The sequence below is a fragment of the Rhinatrema bivittatum genome, chromosome 5 (assembly GCF_901001135.1).
Source record: "Rhinatrema bivittatum chromosome 5, aRhiBiv1.1, whole genome shotgun sequence".
Lineage (NCBI taxonomy): Eukaryota > Metazoa > Chordata > Amphibia > Gymnophiona > Rhinatrematidae > Rhinatrema > Rhinatrema bivittatum.
In genome coordinates this window covers 325,158,294-325,174,813 of record NC_042619.1, presented here as the reverse complement: position 1 = coordinate 325,174,813, position 16,520 = coordinate 325,158,294, and the positions used below count along the sequence as shown (strand labels likewise).

Genomic DNA, 16,520 nt, shown 5'->3' with positions numbered 1-16,520 from the left:
CCTCCACCAGGGATCGCGCCCTTTCCATTGCAGGCCCTAAGCAATGGAACGCCCACCCCACCACACTCAGGCTGGAGCCATGTTACTCCAAGTTCAGAAAAAAACTCAAAACATGGCTCTTCCGACAAGCCTACCCTAACTAACCTCCCCCTCCCCCCCCCTTGACCCTAACTTATTGCTCCTCCTCCTCCCCTACCAACCCCCGCCCTCCTGAACCCTCTCCTATACTTTCCTGTAAGTAACCCACTTAAATTTGTATTCCTTCCTGTAAATAGCACGTTACAGCCTCAACTCTTGTAAATAATCTGCCTAAACTTGTATATATTCCTCTAAATAGCTCGTTACAGTTTTAATGCTTTAATTTCTATGCCCCCTGCTCTATGTATAATCCTCCTTGTTTTCCCCTCCCTGTTGATTGTAATTTCTGCCTTTAGTTACAATGTGAACCGGTATGATGTTTGCATACTAATACCGGTATATAAAAGTTTTCAAATAAATAAATAAATAATTATAAAAAGCTATCATTTATTCCATCCAGGAATGTTATCTCTTTAGCATGGCCCCACAAGACTTGCCAAAAGTCCAGCGGGGTCCGGGAGTGACCTCCTGCATGCTGGCCGTCCGATGCCAGTACTTAAAAAGGCGCCGATTGCCTTTGCCCTCACTATGTCACAGGTACCGACGGTCTGCCCTGTGACATAGTGAGGGCAAAGGCGATCGGCGCCATTTTAAGTACTGGCATCGGACGGCCAGCATGCAGAAGGTCACTCCCGGACCCCGCTGGTCTTTTGGCAAGTCTTGTGGGGGTCAGGAGCCCCCCCCCCAAGCTGGCCAAAAGTCCCTGGGGGTCCAACGGGGGTCCTGGAGCGACCTCCTGCACTCTGGCCGTCCAATGCCAGTACTCAAAATAGCGCCGATAGCCTTTGCCCATACTATGTCACAGGGGCTACCGGTGCCATTGGTCAGCCCCTGTCACATGGTAGGAGCACAAGATGGCGCCGATGGCCATGTGACAGGGGCTGACCAATGGCACCGGTAGCCCCTGTGGCAAAGGCTATCGGCGCCATGATGAATCCGGCACCGAGGTTGTGAGTGCAGGGGATGGTTCCTGGACCCCCTGCTGGACCACCAGGGAGTTTTGGTAAGTCTTGGGGGGGGTTCAGGAGGGTGGGGGGTTTGTTTAAATTTTTATTTCGGTGGCCGTATAATTCGGCGAAGATTCGTGTATTCATGGGGAATCGCGATACATTTTGCTTCCCCACGAATACTACGAATAGTGCAATATACGTTGCGGATCGCCAATTTGGCGAAAACGAATGCACACCCCTAACAGTTAATAATGGCTTCAATCTTTGTAGTATACGCAGTTTGGTGTAATCTGTCTTAATCAGTTTTCTGATGTGCATTTTCATTGTTAGGTTCTCATCTACCTGTACACCTAAATCCCATTCTTAATTTGAGGGATTAATTTGAAAGTCACCATAGTCTAAGGTGAGTGGTTTCACTATTGATTAGTTTCTACTTAACCAAATTATTTCAGTCTTTTTAGGATTTAGTGTCAGTTTAAGTTGAGAAAGTTCTTGTTGTATTGCTTTCATGTGTTTGGATATTATCATTGCTAGATTTTCAAATGACCTTTGTCAGGAATTTAGAATTGTAGGTCATCTGCATACAGGAAGAATTTAATTTCTAGATTTTTCAGTAATTTACTCAGTGGGAGCATGTATATGTTGAATAGTGTTTCTGAGAGGGCTGAGTCTAGAGGGGCACCTGTATCACACAGGAAGGTGTCAGATATCTGGTTTCCCAGTTTGTCTTGACCTGTTCTATTAGAGAGAAATGAAGAGAAACATTTGCTAACTGTACCGTCAATCCCGATGTTTCTCAGCTGATGGTATAATAGTTTATGATCGACCATATCAAAGGCAGCTGTTAAGTCAAGTAGCACTATGCAGTATGATTTGTCTGAATCAATTCCTCATAAAACTGAATTCGTTAATGAGAGAAGAAATTTCTCCGTTGAGTGATGTTTCCGAATTGGTTTGGGTATAGGATATTGTGATCTTCCAAGTGATATTTGAGTTGGAATAACTCTGCTTTCTCAAGAACTTTTGCCAGGAATGGCAAGTTTGATATTGGGCGATAATTGTCCCAATCGTCTGTTCGACCAGACTTATTTTTTACGATCAGTTTTATCACTGCTTGTTTTAAACCTTGAGGTATTAAACCATGACGTTTTAACCATTCTGACAGTGAATGATTAATCAGGGATGTGATTGTTGGAGTGATAACTTGATGTACCTGTTTTAATGAACTGGTCAGTATAGGGTCACTTGGGTGAATAGCAGGTTTAATTTTATTAATGCTTTGACTAATTCTCAATTTTGATATTCTGTCAAATGTGGACCATTTGATTGTGTCTTTGAGCCTTCAGGTGCTTTTGTTGGGGGATTGATTGTGAATTGTTTTTTCAGCTTATTTTGACTAAGAGTGTGATGGCATATTCATTGCAAGAGGCCTTAATGAAGTAATTTCTTGCTATGTAAGATATCAGGTCTTTAATTAGATGTTTGACTGTCTTGAAGAGGTGTAGAATTAAAAATAGCCCCGTGAATCTGTTTAGCATAGTAATCTTTTTTAGCATTATTTGTTAATGTACAGTATTTTGTGAAGCATGATTTGTATTTTCCTAGGGACTCAGAAGAATGACATTTTCACCATTGTTTCTCTAGTTTCCTAAGGTTCTGTGTTATGGTTCTTAGTTCATCATTGTATCAGGGTTTTTTTTGTTTGGAGTTGCTATTATCTTTCTTAATGGTTTTCCTCTGAACTGGGCTTAGGTTTTCATCTATTTAATTGACTATGTTGTCCCAGGAGTCGAAAGCTGTTGAGATGTTGATTAGATTTAGTTCATGTATCTTGGTTTCTATTGCTTCTGCTAGTACTTCTATCTCTATTTTTTTTCTGAAGGTAAATGTATGCTTATTATCCATTCTCCTGCATATATGGTTGGTGAGAGTGTTATTCCTGCCTGCAGAGTCCATCCTACGAGCAGGTCTCTCCACTCATCTTTTCTTGTAGCTGTTGCGGCCGCTGCCACCGACTCCTTTTCAAGTGGCAGGAGCTGCTGCCAACGTTATCCTTACTGCGCCCTGGTGCCGCCCCAAAGTTCCGCCTTTTGCAGAGGGGAACCCCTCACGGGGATTCCCCCGGATCCGGCACCAGTGCTGCGGCCTGCATCCTGTGGCCTGGAGGCCACTGCTGTTGCAGCGCCGTTGCGGCATGAATGGCCGCACCCAGAACCATCATCTTGTAGCATAGAGCCGCCACTGAGATCTTCCTGGAGTGGCAGGGGAAAGCCGCTGCCGTTTTGATGTCATTCCGCGGCCTGGAGGCTGCCCTGATGCCTGCTTACCTGCTCCTTTGCCTGTGCAGCAGAGGATGCTGCTGTCCGTGGTGCTACTTCCTGTTCCTGCCTGTCTTTAGGCGCCGGCGCGTGCCTCTTCAGTGTATTTAAAGGGCCTGCAGCTGGATATGCCCCAGGTTCCACCTAATGACTGCTTCCTGTTTCAGCCCTATTTAAAGGCCCTGCCTGCCTTCACTCAAGGTCTTCAAATCGGGTTCCACAGTCGTCTGTGTCCTTCTGTTCGGTCCAGGTCTTCCGTAGTCTTCTCCTGCTTTGATGGCTTCGTCTTCATGTTCCTGATGTCCTTCATCCATGCCTCCCGATGTCTATGTGTTCCTGATGTCCTTCGTCCGTGCCTCCAGATGTCGCCATGTTCCTGATGTCCTTTGTCCGTACCTCCTATTGTCCGATGTTCCTTCCTGATGTCTTTGTCTTTGCCTCTGCCTCCAGTTCCTTGGTTCCTTGATGTCCACTTTCTCGGCGTGCCATTGTCGTGGTCCATGACCAGCCCATGGGTGGGCTGTGTAGGGCACCTCATGGCACATTGCCATCTTCATCTCCACAGTAATAACCTCCGGAAGACCACTGCTTATCCCCTGTCTCTTGAATCCCGAGTTGTTGGAGAATCTTGTATCGTATCCTGAGCTTGTGTCCTCTCCTTGTCTTTGGAGCTCCTTGCATTGCGGCTGTCCATGTCTAAAATTCTGTTTGAACCTGATCCGCTTCAGCGTGGTCCACGACCAGCCTCAGGCGGCTGTGTAGGGCATGCCCCAGTGCAGGCCTCTTCGAGATCTTCACCATGTTCCAGTCTCATCTACTCCACACCTCGTCTAGAGCTTGCTTCGAGCCCAGTGTGGTCCAAGATCAGCCCCGCAGGTGGGCTGTGTAGGGAGCATTGTGTCGCAGCCTCAACCCAGTACTTGATCTTGCTCCTCTATATTTTTTGTCTTTAAGATCATGAGAGGTCTTGAATGAGTAGATGTGACTCGGTTATTTAGAAGGACTAGGGGGCATTCCATGAAGTTAGCAAGTAGCACATTTAAGACTAATCGGAGAAAATTCTTTTTCACTCAAACCACAATAAAGCTCTGGAATTTGTTGCCAGAGGATGTGGTTAGTACAGTTAGTGTAGCTGGGTTCAAGAAAGGTTTGGATAAGTTCTTGGAGGAGAAGTCCATTAACGGCTAGTAATCAAGTTTACTTAGGGAATAGCCACTGCTATTAATTGCATCAGTGGCATGGGATCTTCTTAGTGTTTGGGTAATTGCCAGGTTCTTGTGGCATGGTTTGGCCTCTGTTGGAAACAGGATGCGGGGCTTGATGGACCCTTGATCTGACCCAGCATGGAAATTTATTATGTTCTTATGTTCTTTGCCTATGTCTTCGTCCAAAAGTCTTCACCTATGTCTTTGTCCAAGAGTCTTCCATGTTCCGAGGCCTCCGTCTTCCCTCATCCTCTGTCCAGCCTGCCGCGTATTGCCATTACCCAGCGGCAGGTCCGAAAGGGCTTGGAACGGTTGGAGGACTGTTCATTGACCAACATTGCATTGCTGGTCTTCTTGGGGCATGCAGGTCCGGTAGATGGTCAGACCTTCAGTCTTCTTGTCTTTCCTCCAGCCTTGTTCTGTTCCTTGTCTGCCCGTGCTTACATCGGCTCACCTCTCGCTGCGCTCTCGGGGCTCCCCTCTGAGTGGCATGGCGATCTAAGGGCTCACATCTCCCGTCATAAGCGACCATGCCTCCGTGCTCGCAACAGAGGGCTATTTCGCTTTTATTAATTGGAGATCTGATCATGGTACTTTCGTGTGCGAGGTATTGCTTTTGCAGTGATTTGAGTTGGCAAATATTAAGTCTACTGTGTGGCCTGCTTTGTTCTTTCAATTTGAGACAAATTGTGTACATCCCATGGCTTCCATTGCTCTAGAGACATTTCACATGTTAAAGATCTTGTCTACCTGTAGGTTAAAATCTCCTAAGATTATTGTAGATTCTGGAGAAAGAAATACCTTGGTGAATAATTCTATTAGTGGTGAGCAATCTTTTTGTAGTAAGCCTGAAGGGCAATACCCCAGTCCTATGTTTAGCTGATTAGATTTTAGTGCTGTCACTTCATAGGGTGGGAAAATGTCTATTTTGCAATGTGCTAGTTTCAGATCTTTTTTTACTGATTACTAATAAACCTCCACCTTTACGTTTTGGTCTAGGTATATGAATATTGCGCTTGGAAGTGGACCCTTGTCTTGGAGCAGTGGAGAACGGTTCCCTGGTAGGGACCAGGAAGCACCTGCCCCCAGGGGGTGGAGCACAGGAGGAGACAGAGGCTAGGATGAGCTTCACCACTGGAAGCCCGAGGTCCCCCTGGGTGGAGCCCATAGGGACCCGGGCCGCTTGGACTTAGGTGGGTCTCGCAGGGTCTCCCAGAGAGGTAGTAGAGACGCATGACCACAATCAGCAAGGGAATGCGGTCAGTCTTCATGCTGTTGGCCTGGAGTGGCAAGGAAGGCCCAAACAGCACAGGCGATGACAAGGCAAGGGGCAGAGCCAGAATCAGATGTGGTCAATGGCAGCTGAGGTCAGAATCCGAAGGTCAATACGAGGAATAGTCAATAAGGCAGAGGTCAGGTTCCGGAGGTCAGATGAGGTCACAAGGCAGGCAGAGGTCAGGATGCAGGCAGGGGACAGGAAGGTCAAGGAACAGGCCGAGGTCAGTACCAGAGAGACCGTCTGAGGGAGGATGGATGGACCTGGGAGGATGGACAGAAAGACGCAGGAACAGAAAGACACTGGAACAGAAGGACAATTGAACAAGACTGGAACAAGGCTGGAACAAGACTGGGACAAGACTATGAACTAGTATACTTACAGTGCCTACCCGATTGCCAAGGCAAGGAAGTGCAGACAGGGACTTCCTTATACCGTTCCATCAATCAGGGTATGCCGCAGAGCTAGGACCTGCCCCTGGCCCTACAAGAGGCCAGGTGGTCCACACGCATGCACTTAGGGGCGTGGCCAACCCATAGCACAGAGTCTGCCCTACCAGCCCTCACTAATGATGTTAAACCTCAAATAGAAGATGGCAAAGATGCTCATTAATTACTTAAATGTAAGTGCTGCCTTCAATTACATCATCAATTATACACTTCTCAGAGATTGGCCTTACAGACATAGCCCTGAATTGGTTTTCTTCTTCTCTCTCCAATTGGTCGAATGGCAACAGTAACTGTCTGTTTCAACACCATTATCTTACAGTGTGCCTTTAGGCTCTATTCTTGCCCTGATTCTCTTTAATATCTTCTTGGCCCCTCTGGCCACAATAATTCAGGATTATGGCTTTTGACCTATTTATGTTATGATCAGGAGTCATCTCCTAAGGTTTTCACCTTAGGAGATGACTCCTTGGATTCCCCTGTCGGATGGTGAGGTGGAATAGAAGATGAGGCTGGCTGGCCTTTCAGTGTTGAAGACTGAGGCAACCGTTGAGAGGATGAAGAGGCATGACGTCGGAGCAGAGCCCACTGGATCTTCGCCACTGGAAGCCCGCAGCTCCCCCCGGAGGATCCCGGACTTAGGTGGACCTTTGAGAGGTCGAGGAGGTGTGAGGTCGGTGCAAGGGCCAATTGGATCTTTGCCACTGGAAGCCTGTGGCCTCCCCGGGAGGAGCCCATAGGGACCTGGGCCGCTGGGACTTAGGTGGGCCCTTGAAGATGGGTGGTCCAGAAGAAGTCCGAGGTCGAATACCAGAGGATCACCGCTTGCCAGTCTGAGGTCACACACCGAAGAATCACCACTTGCCAGTCCAAAGTCACACACCAAGGAATCACTGAGAAGAAGCAGGAACCAGGAACCAGGAACTCGAGGAACCGGAAGACTCACCGAAGCGAGCAGACTCATAACAACGAAGTTGCCAAGTTGAGGAGTGAGTGGAGGAAGTCAGCTTTTATACTTCCCTGTGCCTGGCCCATTAGGCACAGGTGAAGTCAGTTTGGATGACGAGGCCCCTTTAAATCCTATGAGGAGGCGCAGCCTCGTGCCTAAGGGAAGGGTGGCCATCTTGGGTCCCGGGTGCAAAGCAGAGTGGCCAGATGCCGCGAGGGGAGGCCTGGAGTGCCTCCTCCGCCGGCAGCCACCGCGAGGGCCAGCGCCGAGTAGGGATGTGAATCGTTTTTGAACGATTAAAATTATCGTCCGATAATTTTAAAATCGTTCTAAACCGTTAGAGTACACGATACAATACAAATGCCCACGATTTATCGTCAGGAGCATTTATATTGTATCGTTAAATAGGGCACGGGAATTATTTGGGGGAGGGTGGGAAAACCGGCACACCAACACAACCTCTAAACCCACCCCGACCTTTTAAAACAAATTTCTTACACTCCCCCACCCTCCCAAAATGTTAAATTACCTGGTGGTCCAGTGGGGGGGGGCCCGGCGCGATCTCCCGCTCTCAGGCCATCGGCACCATTTTGACAAGGTAAGGGCAAAGGCTCCCTGTGACAAGGTAAGGGCAAAGGCGATCGGCGCCATTTTGAAACCTCCAGCACCGGCACCGGCACGATTGAAGGGATGGCTCCTGGACCCCCCGCTAGACCACCAGGTACATCTAAAAGGTTTGGGGGGGGGTCGGGAGGGTGGGAGAAGCAAAGGGGTAATTTGAAAAGGGTCGGGGTGGGTATTTTTTTCAGGCCATCGGCGCCTTTTTATCAGTGGTAGCCAAAATGGCGCCGATGGCCCGAGAGCGGGAGATCGCGCCGGGGACCCCCCCACTGGACCACCAGGTAATTTAACATTTTTTTGGGGGGGGGGGTGTCAGTGGGGTTTTGTTTATCTGCTCAGGCCTCACTAAAAATTTAACAATGTGAATTGGAATCGGAACGATTCCAATTCACAATCTCTAACGATCCGATTTTTCCCTCCCACCATTCGAACCTGATCGTTAAGACGATCGGGCACACGATTCACATTTCTAGCGCCGAGGAGCAGGGGTGAACAGAGCTGGGTTCCGGTGCCCTCCCCAACATTGCTGTGGCAGCCCTGACGCCGCGAATCAGGTGGGGGATTGGGGCCGCAGCTGCCCGCGGCTGCGAGGCATAACAATTTATGCAGATGATGTCCATATCACAGCCGTCTACAACACTAAATTTTCATTCTTACTTTTTAATCTGAACCAATGTCTGGATCATTTTGAAAACTGGTTTCTGGAACACATACTCAAAGGAAATCCCGCTAAATCTGAGGCACTATGGATTAGTCATAAATCAACTATAACACAGACTCCTACCATGTGTGGGACCTCAATTCCTCTTAAAGATATTTCTCTGGCTTTAGATGTGCATCTTAATTCCATGCGCTACATGACCCATCAAATTTCTAGTATTGTACAAAAATGTTTCTTTTTTCTTATGTATATTTGCCAGTTACACCCATTACTTGAATCTCAAAACCTAATATTGTTAATGCATGCTTTTCTTGTATCACAAATTGATTCTCTTCTGGACCTTTCTCTTTCTCAGTTAAAATGATTATAATTCCTCCAAAACACTGCTACTAAGGATATTTTCAGTCTAATAAGATTTAACCATGTGTCTCCAGTTTTACAGCCCATTGGCTAAATGTATTTATACGCGGTATATCAAAATTAATAAAGAAATGAAATGGGCTTCATTTTAACCAGAGTGGAACTAGGCTGCTGGCACCAACTTTTAAAAAGGAGATAGAGCAGCTTTTAAACTATAATATGGGGAAAAACTGATTGTGACTCAGAGGTGCATGGTTCGGAGGGAGATATCTTCAAAGGATAATACTGGTAAACTAAGTATGTTAGAATGTCCTGATTGAGAGGTGGCTGTAAAACTGAAAAACCCCAGAAGTATTTAAATTCAGAACATGCAGATAAAAATGATTCCAAACTGCCTATATCATCTGATAATAAGCAGATTGTGGGTACATATAAAAATAGAAACCAAATAAAACTACTTTAAAATCTATGCATTCAAATGCAGGAAGTCTGAAAAATAAGACTGGAGAGCTAGAATATATGGTGCTAAAGTAAGGTATAAATACAATAGGTATCTCAAAGACCTGATGAAGGAGCATATCCAATTGGGCACTTTGATACCAGTGTATAAATTAAATGAACATGACAGAGCAGATAAAATTGTTGGAGGGGTGGCACTGTATGTTAAGGATGTCAGAGTCAAGCAGGGTAAAAGATTTTCAGGAAACAAACTGCACTTTGGAATTCTTATGTATAGAAAATCAAAGGGTAAAAGGTAAGGGTATGGTAATGGGGATATTACTGCACACCTGACCAGGATGGGGAAGCAGACTGTAAAATGCTAATAGAGATTAGATTGGCTAGTAAAATGGGCAGCACAATAATAATGCAAGATTTCAATTACCTGAGTATTGATTGGGTAAATATAACATAAGGACATTCCAAAGAGGTAAAGTGGCTAGATGCCATCAGTGACTACTCATGATGCCGTTGGTCATGGAACCAAGAGGGGGAACTATATTAGATCTAGTTCTCAGTGGAGGTAAAGGTGATGGATCTGCTTGGCAGCAGTGATCATAATGTAATAAAATTTGACATAATTACTAGATGGTGAATACTACTGCATTAGCATTTAACTACAGAAAGGGAGAGTATGATAAAATGATCCTAAATGTAGACTCCAGAATCTGTTTCTTACACCTTCCTTTGTCATTGGTACCTACATGTACCACAAGAGCCAGCTCCCCCAAGCATTTTAAAATCTTATCAAGGTTGCACATGAGGTCCGCTACCTTCACACTCGTTAGGTGAGTTACCAATCGATCCCCACACCTTCCAACCAACCAAGCAGCTATCTACTGTCTTATTAAGCCTCTATCTGGCTGAAGTTATTCAGATAAACATATTTGGCCGGATTTTAAATGCCCTGCGCGCGTAAATCCAGCTGGATTTACGCGCGCAGGGCACTCGTGTGCTGGCGTGCCTATTTTGCATAGGCCGCTGGTGCGCGCAGAGCCCCGGGATGCGCGTAAGTCCCGGGGCTTCTTAAAAGGGGCGTGTCAGGGGTGTTCCGTGAATGATGCAGCGTTTCGGGGGCGTGATGCTTCATTTCGGGGGCGGGCCCGGGGCGTGGCACCGGCCCGGGGCCATGGTCGAGGCCTCCGGACCAGCCCCCCGGTTGGGTGATGGCGCACCAGCAGCCTGCTGGCACGCGCAGATTTACGTCTGCTTTCAGCAGGCGTAAATCTGCCAACAAAGGTAAGGGGGGGTTTTAGATGGGGCCGGGGGGTGGGTTAGGTAGGGGAAGGTGGGGGGAGAGGGCGAAGGAAAGTTCCCTCCGAGGCCGCTCCGAAATCGGAGCGACCTTGGAGGGAACAGGCAGCGCGCGCTGGGCTCGGCGCGCGCAGGTTGCACAAATGTGCCCCCCCTTGCACGCGCCGACCCCGGATTTTATAAGATATGCACGGCTACGCATGTATGTTATAAAATCCAGCATACTTTTGTTCGCGCCTGGTGTGCGAACAAAAGTACGCGCTCGTGCAAAATTATAAAATCTACCCCATTTTGTCTAACTTGTACAGGATATTCATTGGTGCAGCTGCACCTCAGAATATACCCAGATAAACTAAAGTTAGTTCGGCCTTCGTTATTGGCCTGCCTCGGGAAATTTCATTTTCCCGCGGTTCGGGGCCGATTTTAATTTGGCTGCCCTCGAAACGATATCCGAAACCCGCCCCGACCCTTCCAATTTAATTAATTAGAATGGGGTTGGGCAAAAAACAAAACCCAAACCCACCCCAACCCTTCAAATTTAATTAATTGCAACCCCCTCACCCTCCTGACCCCCCCCAAAACTTGCCGAAATTACCTGGTGGTCCAGCAGGGGTCCCGGGAGTGATCTCCCACTCTCGGGCTGTCGGCTGCGAGTAATCAAAATGGTGCCGATGGCCCTTTGCCCTTACCATGTGACAGGCTATCGGTGCCATTGGCCAGCCTCTGTCACATGGTAGGAGCAATGGACGGCCGGCACCATCTTAAAGGGCCATCGGTGCCATTTTGATTAGTGGCAGCTGATGGCCTGAGAGGGGGAGATCACTCCTGGGACTCTGCTGGACCATCAGGGATTTTCGGCAAGTCTTGGGGGGGGGGGTGGGGTTGCATTTAATTAAATTTGAAGGGTTGGGTTTGATTTCGGGTTTTTTTTATGTGCCCTTTCTCCCCCCCCAAAAAATGATAAGAAAACCACACAAAATTTCATGGGTTTTCTTATCGTTTCATCGCCCCAAAACGCGACGAAACAGGAAATATCATCTCTATTTCCTATTTTGTCACAAACGAATGCACAATCCTACAATTTATATCTTACACATGTACACCCTTTTGAAAATTACCCCCTTGATAAGTCTGAACATCGCCACTTACCCAACTAAGTTAGGACCTGATTAACTAAGGCTTTTCTCCCATTCTGTGTCTTTGGGAAAAATGCTTCGTAAATCAAGCCCTTAGTTGGATAAATAGCCATGTTCTGTACAATGGCTGATGGGGCCTACAACAGCAAACAATTTGAAGTGAGCAAAGGAGAATGTGGAATTGATCAGATACAAAATTGGTAAAGAATTAAAACTTTGTAGGATAGCAAGGGTTTCAACATCAGACCATTTATCAATTTAAAATATTACTCCTGAGAATGCTGCCCAAGAAGGATAGAAGGAATCAAGGCATATTCACCATTTATCATATCCCAGAATCATGTCAGTAAATGACTTCCTGGTACCTGCCCTTAGTTTTGTTTCTTATGCATCAGTCAACCAAGCCGTTGACATTGTGGAAAAAGTTGCATGATTGGCAAAGGTTGACATAGAATTGGCCTTTAGAATGCTGGTAATTCACCCCAGTAATCTTCATTTGCTCTACTTTAATGAGAAGGAAAGTTTTATTTTGACAAATGTCTGCCAATGGGATGCTTAATTTCTTGCATATATTTTGACAAATTTAGCTCATATGCGCATTGGGCAGAAAAGGAAGCCACGAACAAGGAAAATATATTACATTACCTGGATGAATTCCTTTGCCTTGGGCCTGATGGTTTAGCACTGGGATGGCAATAATGATACTGGCTGCAGGGCTTGCAGTCCTGTGTACTCAAGGGACTGCAACTCACTTTCAAAGGGGAATTCCTCATGGAGTTCCCCTTTGAAAGCAAGGGCTGGCACATCCTACACAGATACAAAGTACCTGCGACTGCAGGTGCATGGGAGCAGGTGCAGCGTATGTATTACAAAACACACAGAAATGTGAAAATGTTATTTCTGTGTGCACTTTTGCTCTCTGACTTGTTCCCAAGCATTTTTTTTAATATTCTGTGAACAGCATGCATACTTTTACCAGAACTGGGGAAAGAGAGGCAATAATCAAAATGCAGTTTTACATGGGGAAACCTGCATTTACCTGCATAAAATAAGTGCTTAAAAAAAAAAAAAAGCAAGAGTACTAGGCATGCCATTGGCACCAAACAAAACAGTAGGACTCAAACAATTGTTGTCCTTCTTAGACATCAAAATTGATACTTTGGAGATGGCAATTAGGCTAATTAATAACAAATTGGTTACATTGAAAGAGTTAATTAGGCTAATCTTAGTGACATTTAAAGCAGCTGCAAGCAATCATTAGACTCCTGAGTTCTACATGCAGGATTATGCTGATGGCATAAAACCACATCAAGAATAGAGAATAGCCACAACTTCATCAGTGTTCATAGAAAGATGAGGACTGATCTGGTGGTACGGGATACATTGTTATCAACATAGTATGGCAGCACCATGTGGAAGGAGCCAGAAACCTGTAACAGCAACAGAATGGTTTTCTGATGTGGCCTACTAAACTATATAGTCTGGTTGCTCTTTTTACTTCTCTCTCTGTCAGGATGTCTACTGAGTTCTTCACGCCTGCTGGATGCTGTCTGAGGAACAGTGAAAAACTCCTCAGTGCTGTTCCTGTTTTGATTGCTGTCCTCAGATCTTTTCTCTGATTTGCAGTCCACCCTGCTGGGTCCCCCCAGTGATACAATTTTGAATTTCTTTTCAGCCTTGCATGACATTCTGAAGATGCCAGTATTAGAGAATCAGTAAATTGATTCATAAGAAACACGGGACCCGATATTCAGCACCACGTAGCTGGATAAGTTTGAAATTATCAGACTAAGAGTTGTTAAATATTTGGCTGTGTTCAGCATATTCTGGCTAGTTATCTGGGTAAGTAGTGGGTGGAATGGAAAGCTACCTTATCTGGCTACCTTAACCAGATATGGCAATATTCAAACTTATCTGGCTAAGGCCTGGATTTTCTAAAATCGTAGGGCTTTGTGAATCGCGCGGTAACGGGGGTGGGGGGGGGGGGGGGGGTGAAGCGGGGGGGCGGGGCCTGCGAAAGCCGGCAGTAATGCCACTACTGCAGTGTTATCACTGCCGGCTTTTGCACCCAATAGCGCCATCATGAAAGGTGGTGCTACTGGGCACGCTAGTAGCAGCGATAAGGAGTCTTACCCTTATCGCCGCCAGTGAAGTTTCTGCAGCGTCTGCCCCGATGCCGCCCTGACTTCTCCTCTTCCGGTGCCGACGCCGCCCCGACTCCGCCCCGATCTAGCTATCGAGGGTTAGAAAATAACCCCCTAAGTTAGCTGGTTAAGTTAAACCTACTATTAAGCATGTCTAAAGGTAGCTGGATTAACTTCTCTGGCTAACTCAAATTTGTCTAGGTAAATTCACATGCCGCACTGCTAAATAGTAAATACCCTAAGCTAGCCAAATATGTTTATCTACCTAACTTTCCTAGCCAAATAAGTTCTGAATATGGACTTCATAGGCCTCAAAGCTGCAGTTCGAACAATGAACATGGCCTTTTTTAACTACATTTCCCATACTGGTAAGAAAATTGCATTTGTAAAATTGATGATCTCAGTTTCAGTCCCTTTCAGCCAACACAGTCAACTGTACACTAAAATTCTAACTAAAGTCATAATAAAATTTATTTGCAAGAAGTTGTTAATATTTTCCTTTCATATGTTTATTTATTATTTGATTAATTGCATTTTCTTACATCAGTAAAAACAAATCCCCTATTACAAAGTTGAACTTTGAGAAATAAATTGTGTTAAAAGAATATGAAAGGCCTGATATATTAAGCTTTGACCTACAGACACATAAAAAGGAGAAAACTCTTAGTAAATCTAACCTAAAGTTTGCAATTGCAGTGGATGAACACAGCACAGTGCAATGGAGCAGAACTTATCTGTATGCCATGTGAATAAAATCAAATGGAGCTCAATATCACTTAAATACTGAAATGAAGGTTCAGTACAGTTCAAACAATGAACATTTTACTATCAGAAAATAAGGACAAAACAGTTTTTTAAATTCAGTTGTGCTACTTTGTGCCCATCGGCCAGCACAAAAGCATTCTGCCTCATTTTGAGCTCTTTCACTGGTTAATGTGCTTGATCTATGGTCCTCATGAGACTGAACGTCACAAATGTAGAAAATTCGACTGGGTCTCTTCTAGAAGGAATATACCAACTGTGTAGGTAAAATAGAAGTATATTTAATTGGAATATAGCTCCCCCATGTGGGCTTCTGCATCAAATAGAATATGGGGAATGTTTATTAGAAAATTAATATTTTGAAATCAAATTATGCACCCCCAGCATGATGTCATGATGTGAGATTATAAGCCAGCCAACAGGGTATATAAATCACTGCTGGGAGTCCAACTGTCCTTTTGTGCTCAGTTCATATTGGACCTGTGCTTTATACAGACTGGTATGGACTGGTGCCTGGCATTTGGAATATTCAGCATTACAAGAAGATCAACATTGCTTCATTTTCAACAGGTAAGAGGTATTTGCTTTGTCCTTGTTGGTTTTCCTATGTCCACAACTTGTTTTGTGTTTATTTTATATTACCTATGTTTCTACCATTTGTATATTGTTCAGATTCTACCAGTTTCCATTGCCTTTTCTTCCACAATATGGATTGATGTCTGTGGGATAATGGACGCCCAAATCCTGGCTGCCAAAAAAAAAGGAGCCGGACTTGGGTGTCCATTATTGGCCTGTCCCTGGTCATCTAAGTCCTGGATGCCAATGAAAAGAGCTGGACCCGAGCACAGAAATTATGCACGTCCTTCCATTAAATGTTAGTTTTCAACTCTGTTTATGCTATCCATGTGGCCTGTTCCTTTGTCCATTCATTAACTGCTTGTTTTCCTACGGATTCCTTGCTATGCACGCAGTCTCTTCCATTGTCCTTCCATTAGCTGTTTTTTTGACTGTGTCCGAATTAACCATGTTGCCTGTTCCTTTTTCCTTCCATTAATTGCATGGTTTCCTAAGGGTTCATGCTATCCATGTGGCCTGTTCCTTTGTCCTTCCATTAGCTATTTTTTTCCTGTCTGTTTGAGTTATCCATGTGGCCTCTTTCTTTGTTGTTCTATTAACTGCATGTTTTCCTATCTGTTCATATAATCCATGCGACCTGTTCCTTTGTCCTTCCATTAACTGCATGTTTTCCTATCTGTTCATGCTATCCATTTATTTATGAGTTTCATATACCGTTGCTCATGAAAATCATATCGCGTCGGTTTACATATAACTGTAGTTGGAAGTACAATAAACAAGGGGACTTTAACCTGGAGAAACAACTCTAGTGAGAGTCTCAAATCTAGAGAGTTTCAAATCTAGAGACATTTGCATATTATTAGCTATTTGTATCTAGAGTGAAAACAATTGTACAAAGGTGCTAACAATTGTCAATACTAAGAATCTTGCTTTGATACCTTTTTTAATTATCCCCCAAACTTACCTCCCGTGGAAAGGAGGCCTGGGCATTAAAGGTTGCCCTGAGCACCAGTCAAGTACCATCAGCCTCATCTTGATTTCACTGGCACCCAGGACAAAAAACAGATGGCACTCATTAGAAACAATAAGTTCCACCAGGAGACGGACATCAATTTTGGAAAAAAATTGGCATACGCCCTCTGGGCATTTTGCTTTGCTTCAATGCCCTGCACAAAATGGACATCTGGGCATGGCCGCACAGGACAAGCATGCAAGATCATGCACAG

At 45.2% G+C, this 16,520-nt stretch overlaps 1 protein-coding gene across 3 annotated transcripts in view; it reads right to left on the bottom strand.

The window, feature by feature from the left end:
* Positions 1-16,520, bottom strand: part of PUDP (pseudouridine 5'-phosphatase) — a 789,960-nt gene that overhangs the window by 418,832 nt on the left and 354,608 nt on the right. The gene's annotated exons all lie outside the window — the stretch shown is intronic.